The following is a 6,446-nucleotide window of genomic DNA, read 5'->3' as shown; positions in this document are numbered from 1 at the left end:
AGGTGTCTTTGTTTGTCTTGTCTACTGCTCCGACCTGTGACCTGATCGCTGCTACCCGTCGGTGGGTACGCCGAGCGCTTGCTGTGTCAGGCACCCTCGAGGGCCTCACGTGGATTTTAAAGCTTTGTTAGCTTCAGTTGGTGTGTGTGTGTGTGTGTGTGTGTGTGTGTGTGTGTGATGGAGATGGGGGTGGGAGAGGGGGAAGGAGGGAGGAAGGGAGAGAATGTGCAGGACAACACACACAATGGTCAGAGGACAACTTGAGGAGTCGCTTCTCCTCCACTTCCACCGTGTAGAAGATCTCAGGGATCTCGGGTTGCCAGACTTGGAGGGACGAGGCTTAATCCGTGGAGCCACCCCATTGGCCCTCACTCGCCTTTTACATTTAGTCCTCAGAACTTATCCAGGAAGCGGTGCAGGGACTATGAAAACGTGTAGTCACTGAACACAGGCTAGAGCACAAGGCCAGCACACAGGAGACGGTGGCTTCTGTTCATATATTGTTGGGTAGTAGGACCTGTGTTCTTGACAAGCAACCATCGGTTACGTACCTGAGGTCCGTCCAGGCAGGCCTTTGGGATGGCATGTAAGAACACCTACCGTGTGGTCAGGTAAGACATATAAATGCTGACAGAACAGTGTCCCAGCTAGCTTAAACTTGTCACCGTGACACAGCCTGGCGACATCTTAAGAAGGGAGTCTCAATTGAGAGATCACCCTGTAGATGTGTTTGTTGTTGTTGTTGTTTTGTTTTGTTTTTGTTTTTGTTTTTAATTTGAGTTCTCTCTCTCTCTCTCTCTCTCTTTTTTTTTTTTTTTTTTTTTTTTTTTTTTTTTTTTTTTTTTTTTTTGGCTTTTCGAGACAGGGTTTCTCTGTGTAGCCTTGGCCATCCTGGACTCACTTTGTAGACCAGGCTGGCCTTGAACTCACAGCGATCCGCCTGCCTCTGCCTCCCGAGTGCTGGGATTAAAGGCGTGCGCCACCATGCCTGGCTTTTAATTTGAGTTCTTATAGCCCCTCCAACCCTTATTTCCTTCCAACTCGCCAGCACTAGGCAGGCTAGAAAGAAGGTTAGAGGGAAAGGGAATGAAGACCTCTTTAAACTACTTCCTGCTGACTAGTGGCATTGAGTTCCTTGGGGGCAAGTCCAATATTTGTCTCCTCAGGGTGTCTCCAACTTCCTCCTCTTGTCACTTTTCTCTGGACCGCTTGACCAACCAGCAGCTGCAGGAGCAGGAACCAGCAGGAGGAACAGCTGGCCTCTCTTTGAGTTCTGGTCTTTTTATACCCTCTCTAGAATCCCAAGAATTAAACTATCTGCGGCTGGCATAATCACGCCCCTGCCAGAGCCCGCATGAGGCAAATAGTCAGCTGCTGTGGACAACCTGAAGCAGCCCCATCTCCCACACCTGGGATTAAAACAAAAATATATTTACATGACATAAATTTTTTTAAAAAAATAAAGACACCAAAATTCTCACTACATTGCCCACATCACATTGGCCTGTAGCTATGTCCGTAGGGGACTGTCTTGATTGTTAATTGAGGTAGGAGGATCCAGCCCACTGTGGCCAGCATCATTCTCCCTGGGAAGGTGGGCCAGGAATGTATAAGAAAGCTCCCTGAAAGCTGGGTGTGGTGGCACACGCCTTTAATCCCAGTGTTCAGAAGGCAGAGGCAGGTGGATCGATGTGAGTTCGAGGCCAGCCTGATCTACAAAGCGAGTCCAGGACAGCCAAGGCTACATAGAGAAACCCTGTCTTAAAAAACAAAACAAAACAGACAAACAAACAAAAAAGAAAGCTTCCTGAGCATGAGCCAGTGAATGACCCAGAGAGAGAGAGAGAGAGACAGAGAGAGAGAGAGAGAGAGAGAGAGAGAGAGAGAGAGAGAGAGAGAGAGAGAGACAGCAGCTTCTTCCAAGGTGTCTGTTTCAAGTCCCTGCTTTGCTCCCACTGTGACTCCCCTCAGTGATGGATGGTGACATCGAAGTGTAAGTCAGGTAAACCCACTCCTTCTCGGAGGTGCTTTTGAAGTCTCAGAAAGGAAATTAGAGCAAGCAAGAAAATCGAGGGAGAGTGTTCAGGTCTTGATGAGTAAAACTGGGCTGTGACATTCTCTGTGAGCTTCTGTGTCAACTCAAGGCAAAACAGACTTGGGGAAAAAAAAAAAAAAAAGAAATCAGTAGGTGGATCACGTGGGTAGCAGACCTGAGGTGGAGTCCAGGGCAGTGGCCATACATATGGGCGGGACAGGCTTCAGAGACCGTGCCTCTCGTAACAGGGAAATTGCCAGGTCTTGCAACTGCTATATGGAAGCACTGGCCTTGGTGAGAGCCTGGTACACAGGCAGAAAGAGCATCGTAGTCATCTGTGACTTCTACAGCCTGGTCAGGCTGCCCTTCGTCCCTCGACTGGGGAGCAGACCCGACCTGATCTAGCAGTATGGAAGATGGGCGGTCCTCAGTGGGGCCACGGATGGCATCAGGAAGGCCTATGCTAAGGAGTTAACGAGCCATAGGCTCAACATCATCCTGGTCAGCCAAGAAGTAGAGGAGCTGCGGGCCCTGGCCAAGCACATAGCTGACACCTACAGGTGGAGACAGTTGTCACAGTGGCGGACTTCAGCAGAGGCCGGGAGATTTATGCTCCCATCCGAGAAGCCCTGAGAGACAGAGACGTTGGCATCCTGGTGAATGACGTGGGCTCATTCTACCTCTATCTCCAGTATTTCACCCAGGTTCCCGAGGACATGCTCTGGGACATCGTGAATGTGAACATTGCGGCTGCGAGCTTGATGGTCCATATAGTGCTTCCAAGAATGCTGGAGAGAAAGAAGGGTGCCATTTGTCACAGCATCTTCCCGCTCCTGCTGCAAGCCCATTCCACAGCTGGCTGCCTTTTCTGCATCCAAGGCCTATCTGGACCACTTCAGCCGAGCCCTGCAGTTTGAGTATGCCTCTAAAAGGATCTTCATGCAGAGTCTGATCGCCTGCTATGTGACCACCAGTATGACTGTGCTCAGCAGCTCCCTGCACAGATGCCTGTGGCTGGCACCTTCGCCGAGATTGTATGCACAGCATGCTGTGTTGACCCTGGGCATTTCAAAAAGGACCACAGGCTACTGGTCCCATTCTATTGTTTCTTTTTGCACAGTATATGCCTGAGTGGCTCTGGGTGTGGGGCACAAACCTCCTCAACCGCCCCTTATGGAAGGAAGCCTTATCCTGCCAAGCTTGAACCTGGAAGCTCGGGAGCAGCTTTGCCAAGCCACAGTAACCTGTGATATTCTGGCATTTGGAAGAACACATTTACTTCACCGGTGTTTTTTCTTGTACTGAGTACCTAGTGTGTTGCCATCCTTCACGAGGCTGAGAAAGCCTCAGGGATCACATGGGTGGCCCAGGGCACATAGCCATTAAGCCTGAGAACAGAACAGGATGCTTCCCCAGCACTTATACTGTGACTGGCCAGCTCTGTGCTTCTTGTGTTGGCTTTTTGTTTGTTTTGTTTTGTTTTTAGGGAAATTGTCTGCTTTCCTTTTATAGCTGATTATAGTATTGGCTTTCAAATGTCCATCACACTGGGTGTGGTGGCTCATGTCTTTAATCCCAGCACCTGGGAAGTAGAGACAGGTGCATCTCTATGAGTTTGCCTGGACTACATAGCGAGTTCCAGGCCAGTCAGGGATATGTAGTTAAAACCTATCTCAAAAAAGAATATTAATGTTTATCAGGAAGACAACTGAAAAGTGTTATTTTCTCATTGTGAACTGTGAGTACAGCTGGTGTTAGCGTGTGTTTCACACCACATAGCTCCATGTGGGGGCATCCATGTGTGTGCACACAGCTTTTCCTTAAGGTCGCTCTAGAACCAGGTGTGTGCTGTGTGGCTGAGCAAAATTACTGATAAGACTTTTAAGAGAGACTTCATTGGGACGAGGTAATGAGGCACCTTCCCGGAGAAAAGTCTGGGTTACTCCTTTTCTTTTCACATGGTGAAGCCTGCTGGGCTTTCCATGGCTGACACTGCTTCCTTTGAGCATTTTTTTTTTTTTTTTTTTTGGTCTTTCCAACTCTATAGGTGGGTTTCATTCCTAGACTGGGATACATAATGGATTGTTTTTTGATTTCTAAGGCTGTGACTAAGTGGTGATTTCTCGGCACACCCATGTTCTAACTGACCCCCTTTAGAGCTGGTTATAGCAGATTTTCATATGCCTTTTTTTCTCTGTGTACTCCAATTTCATCCCAGGAGCATTGTTGATAAACTCATCAAATGCTTGTGGAATAGTGGGCAACTTTTGTGTGTGGTACGAGGTAGTTGTTGCAATGATGTTAGAAGCTCATTTTTGGCCTGTGTAATGAAGGTGTACATTATAGGGGATGCTTATATCGGCCTGAAGGTACTTTACATAAATCCCACTATGTGAGTGTGTGTTGAAACTCACTGTCTTGCATTCAGTCTTATAAAACCAACCACCTGTAAGGGTCTCGTTCTCAGCACTTGGGGATCTGGGAGTCAGGGCAGCTTGTGCAGAGTGGAGCTTACCATCATGGTGCTGATGCCATACCTGGCAAATGAGAATGGGTAGAATGCTGTGACTTGTGTGGAATTGTTGCAGTGACATTCTGTCACCTGTGATGTTTCCAGCTGTGACTCAGATCCAAAAGATCAGTGGTTACATCCTCAAAATGTGTGCAGAGCTCCATGCCTGGAAATAGTGGCAGGAGAGCACTGGTGGAGACTACTGTCATACTGATGAGCACCTTGGCAGATATGTGAAAAGCAGCAGCAACTCCATGGGAAACATTGCCACGCATGGTCCCGTGGGTGGGAGGAAGGCAGGAGACTCGGGAGTTCGAGACCAGCCTGAGCCACACAGTGAAACCCTGGCTCAGGAAACAAAGACAATAGCAGAAACACACTGTCAGTTCTGTGTAAGGTCCTATGGTCCAGTACTCAGACTTGTCAGTCAAGGGCGGAGCCCTCGCTATGTGATGGTGTGATGGAAGAGGTCAATGCTGTCAGTGATGGTCCCTCAGCTGGAACTTGGTTGGTTGTGCAGACTCAGTGGTCCACGGCTCCAGTAGAAGACCCGAACCAGGCACCCTTTGGCTTCCTAGCTCTCATACTCAGCCCCTTTCTGCTGAGTCAACCCACTGTGGACATGGTTTTTTTTTTTTTGCATTTTTTTTTCACCAGGAAAGGAGGGACACTGAACCTCTGTAACTTATCCTATGAATTGAAATGTAACAATAAAAGCATCACTGTTTCCTTCAACAACAAGAAAGAAAGAAAGAAAGAAAGAAAGAAAGAAAGAAAGAAAGAAAGAAAAGAGAGAGAGAGAGACAGAGAGAGAGAGAGACAGAGAGAGAGAGAAATCAGTGGTTGGGCATAGAACCCAGCCATAAAGCACTTCATTTGCCTCACATGTGTGAGGCCCTAGGCTCGATTCCCAGCACTTTCAAAATGGACTTTATTTAATTTGGGAAAATAAGGTCTCTAGTTCTTCTGGCAAGACATCTTTTCTCACATTTAGACGGAAGGTAGTGTTCTCCTGGGGTTCATCGGGCAAGGCTGAGATGGGCCTGTTTAGCTACGACATGACACACACGTAAGCTCAGTGTCCTCACTTTGGGGAGAGAAGGTCTTCCTTTTTGAACTGAGTGTTTGAAGTTAACAAACTCTGAGTCCTACCAGTTTTCAGTGACACAGTCTGAACATTTCCCTTCGGGGGCTCCGTAAGGGGGATGACCCCGTCCCCAGTCTTCTCCATGTTCATAGCAAACACCTGCCCTGTGCCATCCCTTGACTTCCGGTTCCTTCAGCTTCCACACTGCAGTCCTTCCTGCTGAGGCTTTTCTTGAGCCCAGTGTGACTGCGTGATTGGCCTCTAATACCCTTTTCCTGAGTTTCCATTCTACTGGCCAAGCACTCACACAGAGGTCCTTCTCAGGCTATGAGAGCAACGGCCTTAGCAGTTTATCTTTTCAGATTTTTATTTATTTAATTTTTGGAGGGCATGGTGAATCAGCATGCAGGTGGAGGTTGAAGGACAACCAGCAGGAGTTGGTTCTCTCCGTTTACCTTGTGGGTTCTTTGGACTGAGCTCAGGCTATTGAACTTTGCAGAAAGCAGTTTTACCTGCGGAGCCATCTCGCAGGCTCCTTGTCCTTGCTTTGTTAATTGTTCGAGGAGAAGCTCTGGAGTCAGATCCTCCCCTCCCCCACCTCCCCCCTACACACACTTCCATTGCTCCAGCGTCAGATCACCCCCCACCTCACCCCTACACACACTTCCATTGCTCCAGCGTCAGATCACCCCTCACCTCACCCCTACACACACTTCCATTGCTCCAGCGTCAGATCACCCCCCACCTCACCCCTACACACACTTCCATTGCTCCAGCGTCAGATTACCCCCCCACCTCACCCCTACACACAC

At 48.5% G+C, this 6,446-nt stretch overlaps 1 pseudogene; it reads left to right on the top strand.

The window, feature by feature from the left end:
- The first annotated feature begins 2,290 nt into the window (after positions 1 to 2,290).
- Positions 2,291 to 3,270, top strand: LOC127201066 (inactive hydroxysteroid dehydrogenase-like protein 1; annotated as a pseudogene).
- Positions 3,271 to 6,446: the final 3,176 nt, after the last annotated feature.

Source organism: Acomys russatus, chromosome 17 (assembly GCF_903995435.1).
Source record: "Acomys russatus chromosome 17, mAcoRus1.1, whole genome shotgun sequence".
NCBI lineage: Eukaryota > Metazoa > Chordata > Mammalia > Rodentia > Muridae > Acomys > Acomys russatus.
The sequence above is the reverse complement of the archived record's forward strand: the minus strand, read 5'-3'. Positions and strand labels throughout refer to the sequence as shown.